A 19,520-nucleotide genomic window follows, 5' to 3' on the forward strand; every position below is an offset into this window, starting at 1 on the left:
TAATTCTATTTTTTTTATTTCGTTTTAGATTGCGGATCAAGTCAAAGCGGATTTTAGCAATTGAAAAGTATATGTATTGAACAGAGAAGTGCTTTTTTAATATATACAACGCGAAAAATAAATTACATAAGGACGGTAAATATATTATTATTTTTTACATATTATAAAATTTAATTTAATTCTATTTTTTTTATTTCGTTTTAGATTGCGGATCAAGTCAAAGCGGATTTTAGCAATTGGAAAGTATATGTATTGAACAGAGAAGTGCTTTTTTAATATATACAACGCGAAAAATAAATTACATAAGGACGGTAAATATATTATTATTTTTTACATATTATAAAATTTAATTTAATTCTATTTTTTTTATTTCGTTTTAGATTGCGGATCAAGTCAAAGCGGTTTTTAGCAATTGAAAAGTATATGTATTGAACAGCAATTGAACGGACGGTAAATATATTATTATTTTTTACATATTACATATTATTTTTTACATATTATAAAATTTAATTTAATTCTATTTTTTTTATTTCGTTTTAGATTGCGGATCAAGTCAAAGCGGATTTTAGCAATTGGAAAGTATATGTATTGAACAGAGAAGTGCTTTTTTAATATATACAACGCGAAAAATAAATTACATAAGGACGGTAAATATATTATTATTTTTTACATATTATAAAATTTAATTTAATTCTATTTTTTTTATTTCGTTTTAGATTGCGGATCAAGTCAAAGCGGATTTTAGCAATTGGAAAGTATATGTATTGAACAGAGAAGTGCTTTTTTAATATATACAACGCGAAAAATAAATTACATAAGGACGGTAAATATATTATTATTTTTTACATATTATAATATTTAATTTAATTCTATTTTTTTTTTTATTTCGTTTTAGATTGCGGATCAAGTCAAAGCGGATTTTAGCAATTGAAAAGTATATGTATTGAACAGAGAAGTGCTTTTTTAATATATACAACGCGAAAAATAAATTACATAAGGACGGTAAATATATTATTATTTTTTACATATTATAAAATTTAATTTAATTCTATTTTTTTTATTTCGTTTTAGATTGCGGATCAAGTCAAAGCGGATTTTAGCAATTGGAAAGTATATGTATTGAACAGAGAAGTGCTTTTTTAATATATACAACGCGAAAAATAAATTACATAAGGACGGTAAATATATTATTATTTTTTACATATTATAAAATTTAATTTAATTCTATTTTTTTTATTTCGTTTTAGATTGCGGATCAAGTCAAAGCGGATTTTAGCAATTGAAAAGTATATGTATTGAACAGAGAAGTGCTTTTTTAATATATACAACGCGAAAAATAAATTACATAAGGACGGTAAATATATTATTATTTTTTACATATTATAAAATTTAATTTAATTCTATTTTTTTTATTTCGTTTTAGATTTCGGATCAAGTCAAAGCGGATTTTAGCAATTGGAAAGTATATGTATTGAACAGAGAAGTGCTTTTTTAATATATACAACGCGAAAAATAAATTACATAAGGACGGTAAATATATTATTATTTTTAACATATTATAAAATTTAATTTAATTCTATTTTTTTTATTTCGTTTTAGATTGCGGATCAAGTCAAAGCGGATTTTAGCAATTGGAAAGTATATGTATTGAACAGAGAAGTGCTTTTTTAATATATACAACGCGAAAAATAAATTACATAAGGACGGTAAATATATTATTATTTTTTACATATTATAAAATTTAATTTAATTCTATTTTTTTTTATTTCGTTTTAGATTGCGGATCAAGTCAAAGCGGATTTTAGCAATTGAAAAGTATATGTATTGAACAGAGAAGTGCTTTTTTAATATATACAACGCGAAAAATAAATTACATAAGGACGGTAAATATATTATTATTTTTTACATATTATAAAATTTAATTTAATTCTATTTTTTTTATTTCGTTTTAGATTGCGGATCAAGTCAAAGCGGATTTTAGCAATTGGAAAGTATATGTATTGAACAGAGAAGTGCTTTTTTAATATATACAACGCGAAAAATAAATTACATAAGGACGGTAAATATATTATTATTTTTTACATATTATAAAATTTAATTTAATTCTATTTTTTTTATTTCGTTTTAGATTGCGGATCAAGTCAAAGCGGATTTTAGCAATTGAAAAGTATATGTATTGAACAGAGAAGTGCTTTTTTAATATATACAACGCGAAAAATAAATTACATAAGGACGGTAAATATATTATTATTTTTTACATATTATAAAATTTAATTTAATTCTATTTTTTTTTTTTATTTCGTTTTAGATTGCGGATCAAGTCAAAGCGGATTTTAGCAATTGAAAAGTATATGTATTGAACAGAGAAGTGCTTTTTTAACATATACAACGCGAAAAATAAATTACATAAGGACGGTAAATATATTATTATTTTTTACATATTATAAAATTTAATTTAATTCTATTTTTTTTATTTCGTTTTAGATTGCGGATCAAGTCAAAGCGGATTTTAGCAATTGAAAAGTATATGTATTGAACAGAGAAGTGCTTTTTTAATATATACAACGCGAAAAATAAATTACATAAGGACGGTAAATATATTATTATTTTTTACATATTATAAAATTTAATTTAATTCTATTTTTTTTATTTCGTTTTAGATTGCGGATCAAGTCAAAGCGGATTTTAGCAATTGAAAAGTATATGTATTGAACAGAGAAGTGCTTTTTTAATATATACAACGCGAAAAATAAATTACATAAGGACGGTAAATATATTATTATTTTTTACATATTATAAAATTTAATTTAATTCTATTTTTTTTATTTCGTTTTAGATTGCGGATCAAGTCAAAGCGGATTTTAGCAATTGAAAAGTATATGTAGTGAACAGAGAAGTGCTTTTTTAATATATACAACGCGAAAAATAAATTACATAAGGACGGTAAATATATTATTATTTTTTACATATTATAAAATTTAATTTAATTCTATTTTTTTTATTTCGTTTTAGATTGCGGATCAAGTCAAAGCGGATTTTAGCAATTGGAAAGTATATGTATTGAACAGAGAAGTGCTTTTTTAATATATACAACGCGAAAAATAAATTACATAAGGACGGTAAATATATTATTATTTTTTACATATTATAAAATTTAATTTAATTCTATTTTTTTTTTATTTCGTTTTAGATTGCGGATCAAGTCAAAGCGGATTTTAGCAATTGAAAAGTATATGTATTGAACAGAGAAGTGCTTTTTTAATATATACAACGCGAAAAATAAATTACATAAGGACGGTAAATATATTATTATTTTTTACATATTATAAAATTTAATTTAATTCTATTTTTTTTTATTTCGTTTTAGATTGCGGATCAAGTCAAAGCGGATTTTAGCAATTGGAAAGTATATGTATTGAACAGAGAAGTGCTTTTTTAATATATACAACGCGAAAAATAAATTACATAAGGACGGTAAATATATTATTATTTTTTACATATTATAAAATTTATTTTAATTCTATTTTTTTTATTTCGTTTTAGATTGCGGATCAAGTCAAAGCGGATTTTAGCAATTGGAAAGTATATGTATTGAACAGAGAAGTGCTTTTTTAATATATACAACGCGAAAAATAAATTACATAAGGACGGTAAATATATTATTATTTTTTACATATTATAAAATTTAATTTAATTCTATTTTTTTTTATTTCGTTTTAGATTGCGGATCAAGTCAAAGCGGATTTTAGCAATTGAAAAGTATATGTATTGAACAGAGAAGTGCTTTTTTAATATATACAACGCGAAAAATAAATTACATAACTTATTAAATTACGGTAAATATATTATTATTTTTTACATATTATAAAATTTAATTTAATTCTATTTTTTTTATTTCGTTTTAGATTGCGGATCAAGTCAAAGCGGATTTTAGCAATTGGAAAGTATATGTATTGAACAGAGAAGTGCTTTTTTAATATATACAACGCGAAAAATAAATTACATAAGGACGGTAAATATATTATTATTTTTTACATATTATAAAATTTAATTTAATTCTATTTTTTTTATTTCGTTTTAGATTGCGGATCAAGTCAAAGCGGATTTTAGCAATTGAAAAGTATATGTATTGAACAGAGAAGTGCTTTTTTAATATATACAACGCGAAAAATAAATTACATAAGGACGGTAAATATATTATTATTTTTTACATATTATAAAATTTAATTTAATTCTATTTTTTTTATTTCGTTTTAGATTGCGGATCAAGTCAAAGCGGATTTTAGCAATTGGAAAGTATATGTATTGAACAGAGAAGTGCTTTTTTAATATATACAACGCGAAAAATAAATTACATAAGGACGGTATATATATTATTATTTTTTACATATTATAAAATTTAATTTAATTCTATTTTTTTTTTATTTCGTTTTAGATTGCGGATCAAGTCAAAGCGGATTTTAGCAATTGAAAAGTATATGTATTGAACAGAGAAGTGCTTTTTTAATATATACAACGCGAAAAATAAATTACATAAGGACGGTAAATATATTATTATTTTTTACATATTATAAAATTTAATTTAATTCTATTTTTTTTTTATTTCGTTTTAGATTGCGGATCAAGTCAAAGCGGATTTTAGCAATTGGAAAGTATATGTATTGAACAGAGAAGTGCTTTTTTAATATATACAACGCGAAAAATAAATTACATAAGGACGGTAAATATATTATTATTTTTTACATATTATAAAATTTAATTTAATTCTATTTTTTTTTTTATTTCGTTTTAGATTGCGGATCAAGTCAAAGCGGATTTTAGCAATTGAAAAGTATATGTATTGAACAGAGAAGTGCTTTTTAATATATACAACGCGAAAAATAAATTACATAAGGACGGTAAATATATTATTATTTTTTACATATTATAAAATTTAATTTAATTCTATTTTTTTTATTTCGTTTTAGATTGCGGATCAAGTCAAAGCGGATTTTAGCAATTGGAAAGTATATGTATTGAACAGAGAAGTGCTTTTTTAATATATACAACGCGAAAAATAAATTACATAAGGACGGTAAATATATTATTATTTTTTACATATTATAAAATTTAATTTAATTCTATTTTTTTTTATTTCGTTTTAGATTGCGGATCAAGTCAAAGCGGATTTTAGCAATTGAAAAGTATATGTATTGAACAGAGAAGTGCTTTTTTAATATATACAACGCGAAAAATAAATTACATAAGGACGGTAAATATATTATTATTTTTTACATATTATAAAATTTAATTTAATTCTATTTTTTTTTTATTTCGTTTTAGATTGCGGATCAAGTCAAAGCGGATTTTAGCAATTGGAAAGTATATGTATTGAACAGAGAAGTGCTTTTTTAATATATACAACGCGAAAAATAAATTACATAAGGACGGTAAATATATTATTATTTTTTACATATTATAAAATTTAATTTAATTCTATTTTTTTTATTTCGTTTTAGATTGCGGATCAAGTCAAAGCGGATTTTAGCAATTGGAAAGTATATGTATTGAACAGAGAAGTGCTTTTTTAATATATACAACGCGAAAAATAAATTACATAAGGACGGTAAATATATTATTATTTTTTACATATTATAAATTTTAATTTAATTCTATTTTTTTTATTTCGTTTTAGATTGCGGATCAAGTCAAAGCGGATTTTAGCAATTGGAAAGTATATGTATTGAACAGAGAAGTGCTTTTTTAATATATACAACGCGAAAAATAAATTACATAAGGACGGTAAATATATTATTATTTTTTACATATTATAAAATTTATTATATATTTTTTTTATTTTTTTATTGCGGATATATTTTATTGAAAAGTATATTATTGAACAGAGAAGTGCTTTTTTATATATACAACGCGAAAAATAAATTACATAAGGACGGTAAATATATAATTTTTTTTACATATTATAAAATTTAATTTAATTCTATTTTTTTTATTTCGTTTTAGATTGCGGATCAAGTCAAAGCGGATTTTAGCAATTGGAAAGTATATGTATTGAACAGAGAAGTGCTTTTTTAATATATACAACGCGAAAAATAAATTACATAAGGACGGTAAATATATTATTATTTTTTACATATTATAAAATTTAATTTAATTCTATTTTATTTTTATTTCGTTTTAGATTGCGGATCAAGTCAAAGCGGATTTTAGCAATTGGAAAGTATATGTATTGAACAGAGAAGTGCTTTTTTAATATATACAACGCGAAAAATAAATTACATAAGGACGGTAAATATATTATTATTTTTTACATATTATAAAATTTAATTTAATTCTATTTTTTTTATTTCGTTTTAGATTGCGGATCAAGTCAAAGCGGATTTTAACAATTGAAAAGTATATCTATTGAACAGAGAAGTGCTTTTTTAATATATACAACGCGAAAAATAAATTACATAAGGACGGTAAATATATTATTATTTTTTACATATTATAAAATTTAATTTAATTCTATTTTTTTTATTATTTCGTTTTAGATTGCGGATCAAGTCAAAGCGGATTTTAGCAATTGAAAAGTATATGTATTGAACAGAGAAGTGCTTTTTTAATATATACAACGCGAAAAATAAATTACATAAGGACGGTAAATATATTATTATTTTTTACATATTATAAAATTTAATTTAATTCTATTTTTTTTATTTCGTTTTAGATTGCGGATCAAGTCAAAGCGGATTTTAGCAATTGGAAAGTATATGTATTGAACAGAGAAGTGCTTTTTTAATATATACAACGCGAAAAATAAATTACATAAGGACGGTAAATATATTATTATTTTTAATAATAATAATAATAAGATTATATATATTATTATTTTTTACATATTATAAAATTTAATTTAATTCTATTTTTTATTTCGTTTTAGATTGCGGATCAAGTCAAAGCGGATTTTAGCAATTGGAAAGTATATGTATTGAACAGAGAAGTGCTTTTTTAATATATACAACGCGAAAAATAAATTACATAAGGACGGTAAATATATTATTATTTTTTACATATTATAAAATTTAATTTAATTCTATTTTTTTTATTTCGTTTTAGATTGCGGATCAAGTCAAAGCGGATTTTAGCAATTGGAAAGTATATGTATTGAACAGAGAAGTGCTTTTTTAATATATACAACGCGAAAAATAAATTACATAAGGACGGTAAATATATTATTATTTTTTACATATTATAAAATTTAATTTAATTCTATTTTTTTTATTTCGTTTTAGATTGCGGATCAAGTCAAAGCGGATTTTAGCAATTGAAAAGTATATGTATTGAACAGAGAAGTGCTTTTTTAATATATACAACGCGAAAAATAAATTACATAAGGACGGTAAATATATTATTATTTTTTACATATTATAAAATTTAATTTAATTCTATTTTTTTTATTTCGTTTTAGATTGCGGATCAAGTCAAAGCGGATTTTAGCAATTGGAAAGTATATGTATTGAACAGAGAAGTGCTTTTTTAATATATACAACGCGAAAAATAAATTACATAAGGACGGTAAATATATTATTATATTATATATATTATTATATTATTATTATTATTATTATTATTATAATATGCTTTTTTATTATACAACGCGAAAAATATTATTATTATTATTATTTTTATAATTATTTATATTAAAATTTATTTAATTCTATTTTTTTTATTTCGTTTTAGATTGCGGATCAAGTCAAAGCGGATTTTAGCAATTGGAAAGTATATGTATTGAACAGAGAAGTGCTTTTTTAATATATACAACGCGAAAAATAAATTACATAAGGACGGTAAATATATTATTATTTTTTACATATTATAAAATTTAATTTAATTCTATTTTTTTTTATTTCGTTTTAGATTGCGGATCAAGTCAAAGCGGATTTTAGCAATTAAAAAGTATATGTATTGAACAGAGAAGTGCTTTTTTAATATATACAACGCGAAAAATAAATTACATAAGGACGGTAAATATATTATTATTTTTTACATATTATAAAATTTAATTTAATTCTATTTTTTTTATTTCGTTTTAGATTGCGGATCAAGTCAAAGCGGATTTTAGCAATTGGAAAGTATATGTATTGAACAGAGAAGTGCTTTTTTAATATATACAACGCGAAAAATAAATTACATAAGGACGGTAAATATATTATTATTTTTTACATATTATAAAATTTAATTTAATTCTATTTTTTTATTTCGTTTTAGATTGCGGATCAAGTCAAAGCGGATTTTAATATATACAACGGATAATATATACAACGCGAAAAATAAATTACATAAGGACGGTAAATATATTATTATTTTTTACATATTATAAAATTTAATTTAATTCTATTTTTTTTATTTCGTTTTAGATTGCGGATCAAGTCAAAGCGGATTTTAGCAATTGGAAAGTATATGTATTGAACAGAGAAGTGCTTTTTTAATATATACAACGCGAAAAATAAATTACATAAGGACGGTAAATATATTTATTTTTTACATATTATAAAATTTAATTTAATTTTATTTTTTTTTTTATTTTGTTTTAGATTGCGGATCAAGTCAAAGCGGATTTTAGCAATTGGAAAGTATATGTATTGAACAGAGAAGTGCTTTTTTAATATATACAACGCGAAAAATAAATTACATAAGGACGGTAAATATATTATTATTTTTTACATATTATAAAATTTAATTTAATTCTATTTTTTTTATTTCGTTTTAGATTGCGGATCAAGTCAAAGCGGATTTTAGCAATTGGAAAGTATATGTATTGAACAGAGAAGTGCTTTTTTAATATATACAACGCGAAAAATAAATTACATAAGGACGGTAAATATATTATTATTTTTTACATATTATAAAATTTAATTTAATTCTATTTTTTTTTTTATTTCGTTTTAGATTGCGGATCAAGTCAAAGCGGATTTTAGCAATTGAAAAGTATATGTATTGAACAGCAATTGAAAGGACGGTAAATATATTATTATTTTTTACATATTATAAAATTTAATTTAATTCTATTTTTTTTATTTCGTTTTAGATTGCGGATCAAGTCAAAGCGGATTTTAGCAATTGGAAAGTATATGTATTGAACAGAGAAGTGCTTTTTTAATATATACAACGCGAAAAATAAATTACATAAGGACGGTAAATATATTATTATTTTTTATTATATATATATTATAATTATTTTTAATTATTTTTTATTAAAATTTAATTTAATTCTATTTTTTTTATTTCGTTTTAGATTGCGGATCAAGTCAAAGCGGATTTTAGCAATTGGAAAGTATATGTATTGAACAGAGAAGTGCTTTTTTAATATATACAACGCGAAAAATAAATTACATAAGGACGGTAAATATATTATTATTTTTTACATATTATAAAATTTAATTTAATTCTATTTTTTTTATATTTTAATTTAATTCTATTTTTTTATTTCGTTTTAGATTGCGGATCAAGTCAAAGCGGATTTTAGCAATTGGAAAGTATATGTATTGAACAGAGAAGTGCTTTTTTAATATATACAACGCGAAAAATAAATTACATAAGGACGGTAAATATATTAATATTTTTTACTTATTATAAAATTTAATTTAATTCTATTTTATTTCGTTTTAGATTGCGGATCAAGTCAAAGCGGATTTTAGCAATTGGAAAGTATATGTATTGAACAGAGAAGTGCTTTTTTAATATATACAACGCGAAAAATAAATTACATAAGGACGGTAAATATATTATTATTTTTTACATATTATAAAATTTAATTTAATTCTATTTTTTTTATTTCGTTTTAGATTATTATTATTATTTTTATTTTTAATTTAATTTATTTCGTTTTAGATTGCGGATCAATTGAAAAGTATATGTATTGAACAGAGAAGTGCTTTTTTTAATATATACAACGCGAAAAATAAATTACATAAGGACGGTAAATATATTATTATTTTTTACATATTATAAAATTTAATTTAATTCTATTTTTTTTATTTCGTTTTAGATTGCGGATCAAGTCAAAGCGGATTTTAGCAATTGAAAAGTATATGTATTGAACAGAGAAGTGCTTTTTTTATATATACAACGCGAAAAATAAATTACATAAGGACGGTATTGATACAGAGAAGTGCTTTTTTAATATATACAACGCGAAAAATAATTACATAAGGACGGTAAATATATTATTATTTTTTACATATTATAAAATTTAATTTAATTCTATTTTTTTTATTTCGTTTTAGATTGCGGATCAAGTCAAAGCGGATTTTAGCAATTGAAAAGTATATGTATTGAACAGAGAAGTGCTTTTTTAATATATACAACGCGAAAAATAAATTACATAAGGACGGTAACTATATTATTATTTTTTACATATTATAAAATTTAATTTAATTCTATTTTTTTTTTTTTTATTTCGTTTTAGATTGCGGATCAAGTCAAAGCGGATTTTAGCAATTGGAAAGTATATGTATTGAACAGAGAAGTGCTTTTTTAATATATACAACGCGAAAAATAAATTACATAAGGACGGTAAATATATTATTATTTTTTACATATTATAAAATTTAATTTAATTCTATTTTTTTTATTTCGTTTTAGATTGCGGATCAAGTCAAAGCGGATTTTAGCAATTGAAAAGTATATGTATTGAACAGAGAAGTGCTTTTTTAATATATACAACGCGAAAAATAAATTACATAAGGACGGTAAATATATTATTATTTTTTACATATTATAAAATTTAATTTAATTCTATTTTTTTTATTTAGTTTTAGATTGCGGATCAAGTCAAAGCGGATTTTAGCAATTGGAAAGTATATGTATTGAACAGAGAAGTGCTTTTTTAATATATACAACGCGAAAAATAAATTACATAAGGACGGTAAATATATTATTATTTTTTACATATTATAAAATTTAATTTAATTCTAATTCTATTATTTTTATTTCGTTTTAGATTGCGGATCAAGTCAAAGCGGATTTTAGCAATTGGAAAGTATATGTATTGAACAGAGAAGTGCTTTTTTAATATATACAACGCGAAAAATAAATTACATAAGGACGGTAAATATATTATTATTTTTTACATATTATAAAATTTAATTTAATTCTATTTTTTTTATTTCGTTTTAGATTGCGGATCAAGTCAAAGCGGATTTTAGCAATTGAAAAGTATATGTATTGAACAGAGAAGTGCTTTTTTAATATATACAACGCGAAAAATAAATTACATAAGGACGGTAAATATATTATTATTTTTTACATATTATAAAATTTAATTTAATTCTATTTTTTTTATTTCGTTTTAGATTGCGGATCAAGTCAAAGCGGATTTTAGCAATTGGAAAGTATATGTATTGAACAGAGAAGTGCTTTTTTAATATATACAACGCGAAAAATAAATTACATAAGGACGGTAAATATATTATTATTTTTTACATATTATAAAATTTAATTTAATTCTATTATTTTATTTCGTTTTAGATTGCGGATCAAGTCAAAGCGGATTTTAGCAATTGGAAAGTATATGTATTGAACAGAGAAGTGCTTTTTTAATATATACAACGCGAAAAATAAATTACATAAGGACGGTAAATATATTATTATTTTTTACATATTATAAAATTTAATTTAATTCTATTTTTTTTATTTCGTTTTAGATTGCGGATCAAGTCAAAGCGGATTTTAGCAATTGAAAAGTATATGTATTGAACAGAGAAGTGCTTTTTTAATATATACAACGCGAAAAATAAATTACATAAGGACGGTAAATATATTATTATTTTTTACATATTATAAAATTTAATTTAATTCTATTTTTTTTTATTTCGTTTTAGATTGCGGATTTTAGTCAAAGCGGATTCAAAGCGGATTTTAGCAATTGGAAAGTATATGTATTGAACAGAGAAGTGCTTTTTTAATATATACAACGCGAAAAATAAATTACATAAGGACGGTAAATATATTATTATTTTTTACATATTATAAAATTTAATTTAATTCTATTTTTTTTATTTCGTTTTAGATTGCGGATCAAGTCAAAGCGGATTTTAGCAATTGAAAAGTATATGTATTGAACAGAGAAGTGCTTTTTTAATATATACAACGCGAAAAATAAATTACATAAGGACGGTAAATATATTATTATTTTTTACATATTATAAAATTTAATTTAATTCTATTTTTTTTTTTTTCGTTTTAGATTGCGGATCAAGTCAAAGCGGATTTTAGCAATTGGAAAGTATATGTATTGAACAGAGAAGTGCTTTTTTAATATATACAACGCGAAAAATAAATTACATAAGGACGGTAAATATATTATTATTTTTTACATATTATAAAATTTAATTTAATTCTATTTTTTTTATTTCAAAGCGGATAAGTCAAAGCGGATTTTAGCAATTGAAAAGTATATGTATTGAACAGAGAAGTGCTTTTTTAATATATACAACGCGAAAAATAAATTACATAAGGACGGTAAATATATTATTACATATTATAAAATTTAATTTAATTAATATTTTTTTTTATTTCGTTTTAGATTGCGGATCAAGTCAAAGCGGATTTTAGCAATTGGAAAGTATATGTATTGAACAGAGAAGTGCTTTTTTAATATATACAACGCGAAAAATAAATTACATAAGGACGGTAAATATATTATTATTTTATACATATTATAAAATTTAATTTAATTCTATTTTTATTATTTCGTTTTATTGCGGATTATTATAGCATTATATATGTATTGATTTTTTTATATATATAACGCGAAAAATATTATTATATATAATTTAATATTATTATTTAATTTAATTCTATTTTTTTTATTTCGTTTTAGATTGCGGATCAAGTCAAAGCGGATTTTAGCAATTGGAAAGTATATGTATTGAACAGAGAAGTGCTTTTTTAATATATACAACGTGAAATATAAATTACATAAGGACGGTAAATATATATATATATTATATATATTATTATATTCATATATTATATATTAATATATTATTATATATTATTATATTATTATATATATATTATTTTTTATTATTTTTTAAATATTATAATATTTAATTTAATTCTATTTTTTTTATTTCGTTTTAGATTGCGGATCAAGTCAAAGCGGATTTTAGCAATTGGAAAGTATATGTATTGAACAGAGAAGTGCTTTTTTAATATATACAACGCGAAAAATAAATTACATAAGGACGGTAAATATATTATTATTTTTTACATATTATAAAATTTAATTTAATTCTATTTTTTTTTATTTCGTTTTAGATTGCGGATCAAGTCAAAGCGGATTTTAGCAATTGATAAGTATATGTATTGAACAGAGAAGTGCTTTTTTAATATATACAACGCGAAAAATAAATTACATAAGGACGGTAAATATATTATTATTTTTTACATATTATAAAATTAAATTTGATTCTATTTTTTTATTTCGTTTTAGATTGCGGATCAAGTCAAAGCGGATTTTAGCAATTGGAAAGTATATGTATTGAACAGAGAAGTGCTTTTTTAATATATACAACGCGAAAAATAAATTACATAAGGACGGTAAATATATTATTATATTAATATATAATATATATTAATATATTTTTATATATTATTATATTTTTATTATTATTATTATTATTATTATATATTATATTAAAATTTAATTTAATTCTATTATTTTTATTTCGTTTTAGATTGCGGATCAAGTCAAAGCGGATTTTAGCAATTGGAAAGTATATGTATTGAACAGAGAAGTGCTTTTTTAATATATACAACGCGAAAAATAAATTACATAAGGACGGTAAATATATTATTATTATATTATATTATTATATTATTATATATTATTATTTATTATTATTATTTTTATTATTATATGTATTATTATAATATATAAATTATAAGGACGGTATATATTATTTTTTAATTATAAAAAATTTAATTTAATTCTATTTTTTTTATTTCGTTTTAGATTGCGGATCAAGTCAAAGCGGATTTTAGCAATTGGAAAGTATATGTATTGAACAGAGAAGTGCTTTTTTAATATATACAACGCGAAAAATAAATTACATAAGGACGGTAAATATATTATTATTTTTTACATATTATAAAATTTAATTTAATTCTATTTTTTTATTTCGTTTTAGATTGCGGATCAAGTCAAAGCGGATTTTAGCAATTGAAAAGTATATGTATTGAACAGAGAAGTGCTTTTTTAATATATACAACGCGAAAAATAAATTACATAAGGACGGTAAATATATTATTCGTTTTAGATTGCGGATCAAGTCAAAGCGGATTTTAGCAATTAAAAGTATATGTATTGAACAGAGAAGTGCTTTTTTAATATATACAACGCGAAAAATAAATTACATAAGGACGGTAAATATATTATTATATTAATATATTAATATATTATTATATTATTATTATTATTATTATATATTATAATTAATATATTATTATATATTATATTAAAATTTAATTTAATTCTATTTTTTTATTTCGTTTTAGATTGCGGATCAAGTCAAAGCGGATTTTAGCAATTGGAAAGTATATGTATTGAACAGAGAAGTGCTTTTTTAATATATACAACGCGAAAAATAAATTACATAAGGACGGTAAATATATTATTATTTTTTACATATTATAAAATTTAATTTAATTCTATTTTTTTTTTTTATTTCGTTTTAGATTGCGGATCAAGTCAAAGCGGATTTTAGCAATTGGAAAGTATATGTATTGAACAGAGAAGTGCTTTTTTAATATATACAACGCGAAAAATAAATTACATAAGGACGGTAAATATATTATTATTTTTTACATATTATAAAATTTAATTTAATTCTATTTTTTTTATTTTGTTTTATTATTATTTATATTTAATATTATTATTATTTATTATATTATTTTAATTTAATTCGTTTTAGATTGCGGATCAAGTCAAAGCGGATTTTAGCAATTGGAAAGTATATGTATTGAACAGAGAAGTGCTTTTTTAATATATACAACGCGAAAAATAAATTACATAAGGACGGTAAATATATTATTATTTTTTACATATTATAAAATATTATATTAAAATTTAATTTAATTCTATTATTTTTATTTCGTTTTAGATTGCGGATCAAGTCAAAGCGGATTTTAGCAATTGGAAAGTATATGTATTGAACAGAGAAGTGCTTTTTTAATATATACAACGCGAAAAATAAATTACATAAGGACGGTAAATATATTATTATTTTTTATATATTATATTATTATTATATTATATTATTTAATATATTATTATATATTATATTAAAATTTAATTTAATTCTATTATTTTTATTTCGTTTTAGATTGCGGATCAAGTCAAAGCGGATTTTAGCAATTGGAAAGTATATGTATTGAACAGAGAAGTGCTTTTTTAATATATACAACGCGAAAAATAAATTACATAAGGACGGTAAATATATTATTATATTAATACATATATAATATATATTAATATATTTTTATATTATTATTATTATTATTATTATTATTATTATTATTATTATTATTATTATATATTATATTAAAATTTAATTTAATTCTATTTTTTTATTTCGTTTTAGATTGCGGATCAAGTCAAAGCGGATTTTAGCAATTGGAAAGTATATGTATTGAACAGAGAAGTGCTTTTTTAATATATACAACGCGAAAAATAAATTACATAAGGACGGTAAATATATTATTATTTTTTACATATTATATATATTATTATATTTATATTATTATTTATTATTATTATTCATTTTAGCAATTGATAAGTATGCTTTTTTAATATATAAATTACATAAGGACGGTATTATTATATATTATATTATTATTATTATAAATATATTTAATTTAATTTTATTCTATTTTTTTTATTTCGTTTTAGATTGCGGATCAAGTCAAAGCGGATTTTAGCAATTGGAAAGTATATGTATTGAACAGAGAAGTGCTTTTTTAATATATACAACGCGAAAAATAAATTACATAAGGACGGTAAATATATTATTATATTAATATATTATAAATTTAATTAATTATTATTTTTTTTATTTCGTTTTATATTGCGGATCAAGTCAAAGCGGATTTTATTTGAAAAGTATATGTATTGAACAGAGAAGTGCTTTTTTAATATATACAACGTGATAAATTACATAAGGACGGTAAATATACTATTATTTTTTACATATTATAAAATTTAATTTAATTCTATTTTTTTTATTTCGTTTTAGATTGCGGATCAAGTCAAAGCGGATTTTAGCAATTGGAAAGTATATGTATTGAACAGAGAAGTGCTTTTTTAATATATACAACGCGAAAAATAAATTACATAAGGACGGTAAATATATTATTATATTAATATATTATATATATTAGATTTTAGCAATTGGAAAGTATATGTATTGAACAGAGAAGTGCTTTTTTAATATATACAACGCGAAAAATAAATTACATAAGGACGGTAAATATATTATTATTTTTTACATATTATAAAATTTAATTTAATTCTATTTTTTTTTTATTTCGTTTTAGATTGCGGATCAAGTCAAAGCGGATTTTAGCAATTGGAAAGTATATGTATTGAACAGAGAAGTGCTTTTTTAATATATACAACGTGAAAAATAAATTACATAAGGACGGTAAATATATTATTATTTTTATTATTATAAAATTTAATATATATTATTATTATTATATTATTATTATTATTATATATATTATTATTATTATATATACATTATTATAAGGACGGTAAATATATTATTATTTTTTATATATTATAAAATTTAATTTAATTCTATTTTTTTTATTTCGTTTTAGATTGCGGATCAAGTCAAAGCGGATTTTAGCAATTGGAAAGTATATGTATTGAACAGAGAAGTGCTTTTTTAATATATACAACGCGAAAAATAAATTACATAAGGACGGTAAATATATTATTATATTAATATATTATATATATTAATATATTATTATATATTATATTAAAATTTAATTTAATTCTATTATTTTTATTTCGTTTTAGATTGCGGATCAAGTCAAAGCGGATTTTAGCAATTGGAAAGTATATGTATTGAACAGAGAAGTGCTTTTTTAATATATACAACGCGAAATATAAATTACATAAGGACGGTAAATATATTATTATTTATATATTATATTATTATTATATTATATTATTTATTTATATATTATTATATTATATTATAATATTATAATTATATTATAATAAAATTTAATTTTATTCTATTATTTTTATTTCGTTTTAGATTGCGGATCAAGTCAAAGCGGATTTTAGCAATTGGAAAGTATATGTATTGAACAGAGAAGTGCTTTTTTAATATATACAACGTGAAAAATAAATTACATAAGGACGGTAAATATATATTATTTTTTACATATTATAAAATTTAATTTAATTATATTTTTTTTATTTCGTTTTAGATTGCGGATCAAGTCAAAGCGGATTTTAGCAATTGGAAAGTATATGTATTGAACAGAGAAGTGCTTTTTTAATATATACAACGCGAAAAATAAATTACATAAGGATTTTAAATATATTATTATTTTAATATATACAACGTGAAATATTAATTATAAGGATATTTAATTCTATTTTTTTTTTTTCGTTTTAGATTGCGGATCAAGTCAAAGCGGATTTTATTAAAGTATTTTTTTTGAACAGAGAATTGCTTTTTAATATATACAACGCGAAAAATAAATTACATAAGGACGGTAAATATATTATTTTTTACATATTATAAAATTTAATTTAATTCTATTTTTTTTTTATTTCGTTTTAGATTGCGGATCAAGTCAAAGCGGATTTTAGCAATTGGAAAGTATATGTATTGAACAGAGAAGTGCTTTTTTAATATATACAACGTGAAATATAAATTACATAAGGACGGTAAATATATTATTATATTAATATATTATATATATTAATATATTATTATATTATTATTATTATTATTATTATATATTATATTAAAATTTAATTTAATTCTATTTTTTTTATTTCGTTTTAGATTGCGGATCAAGTCAAAGCGGATTTTAGCAATTGGAAAGTATATGTATTGAACAGAGAAGTGCTTTTTTAATATATACAACGTGAAATATAAATTACATAAGGACGGTAAATATATTATTATATTAATATATTATATATATTATTATTTATATTATATTTTATTTCGTTTTATTATTATATTATTATTATATTTTATTGGAAAGTATATGTATTGATTATATTTTAATATATATTAAAAATAAATTATAATATATTATTTATTTATATTTATTTTAATTTATTTTTTTTTTATTTCGTTTTAGATTGCGGATCAAGTCAAAGCGGATTTTAGCAATTGGAAAGTATATGTATTGAACAGAGAAGTGCTTTTTTAATATATACAACGTGAAATATAAATTACATAAGGACGGTAAATATATTATTATATTAATATATTATATATATTAATATATTATTATATATTATTATATATTATTATATTATTATTATTATTATTATTATTATTATATATTATATTAAAATTTAATTTAATTCTATTATTTTTATTTCGTTTTAGATTGCGGATCAAGTCAAAGCGGATTTTAGCAATTGGAAAGTATATGTATTGAACAGAGAAGTGCTTTTTTAATATATACAACGTGAAATATTAATTACATAAGGACGGTAAATATATTATTATATTAATATATTATATATATTAATATATTATTATATATTATTATATTAATGAAAAATAATAATAATATTATATATAAAAAAGACACGCACTTGATACATTTTTCACATAACTGACGAAGGAAAAGCATTTTTGACTGTCTGCCCGCATTTATTTTTATTTTATATACAATTTCAAGATTTTTGTGAATAAAAATAGATTTTGAGGGATTTGGATGAATTGTGTTGAATATAAGCTACAAACCTTAAATAATCCACAAAATGTAGAATTCCGTTTTTTGTTGTTGTTTAAACCTTTTTTTTAATTAGAAAAGGCTTGAATGGGCACCAAAAATGTGTTTGTGTAAGCACTCTTTTTTAACAATTTTTTTTTAACCAAAATTTGTGTTTTTCTTTCAATTTTTGATTAATCACAGATATCGAATAGGAATTTTATTTATTTATTTTTTTTTAAATTTAATAGTGAACTTTTTATCCTTGAAAGTATGATGTGTATATCGCACTTTTGTTTAAATAATCAAAATTGATTGTTTAATTTTTTTTTAAATAATCATAAAAAATTAGTTAGTCACTGTTGTAAAATCACATCCAAATGATTTATTTTGTTCAGTTGTTTATTGTTGCTAAAAAAATTAAAATTTTTATTAAAATTTTTTTTTGTAATTTTTAATTTTGTTTTTTTTTTTTAAATATTATATTAATAGTTTAGCAGTCACACTTTTTTTTTAATTTTTATTTTTTTTTTGTAACACAGTTCAGTCCA

At 20.8% G+C, this 19,520-nt stretch overlaps 1 protein-coding gene across 1 annotated transcript in view; it reads right to left on the reverse strand.

Annotated features, from left to right (window-relative positions):
- LOC134835552 (zinc finger protein 2) overlaps positions 1 to 19,143 on the reverse strand; it is a 78,392-nt gene extending 59,249 nt beyond the window's left edge. Inside the window, exon 1 of the mRNA XM_063850432.1 lies at positions 19,002 to 19,143. The gene's annotated coding sequence lies outside the window, so the exon portion shown is untranslated. The remainder of the gene's footprint in view (positions 1 to 19,001) is intronic.
- Positions 19,144 to 19,520: the final 377 nt, after the last annotated feature.

This window comes from Culicoides brevitarsis, chromosome 3 (genome assembly GCF_036172545.1).
Source record: "Culicoides brevitarsis isolate CSIRO-B50_1 chromosome 3, AGI_CSIRO_Cbre_v1, whole genome shotgun sequence".
Taxonomy (NCBI): domain Eukaryota; kingdom Metazoa; phylum Arthropoda; class Insecta; order Diptera; family Ceratopogonidae; genus Culicoides; species Culicoides brevitarsis.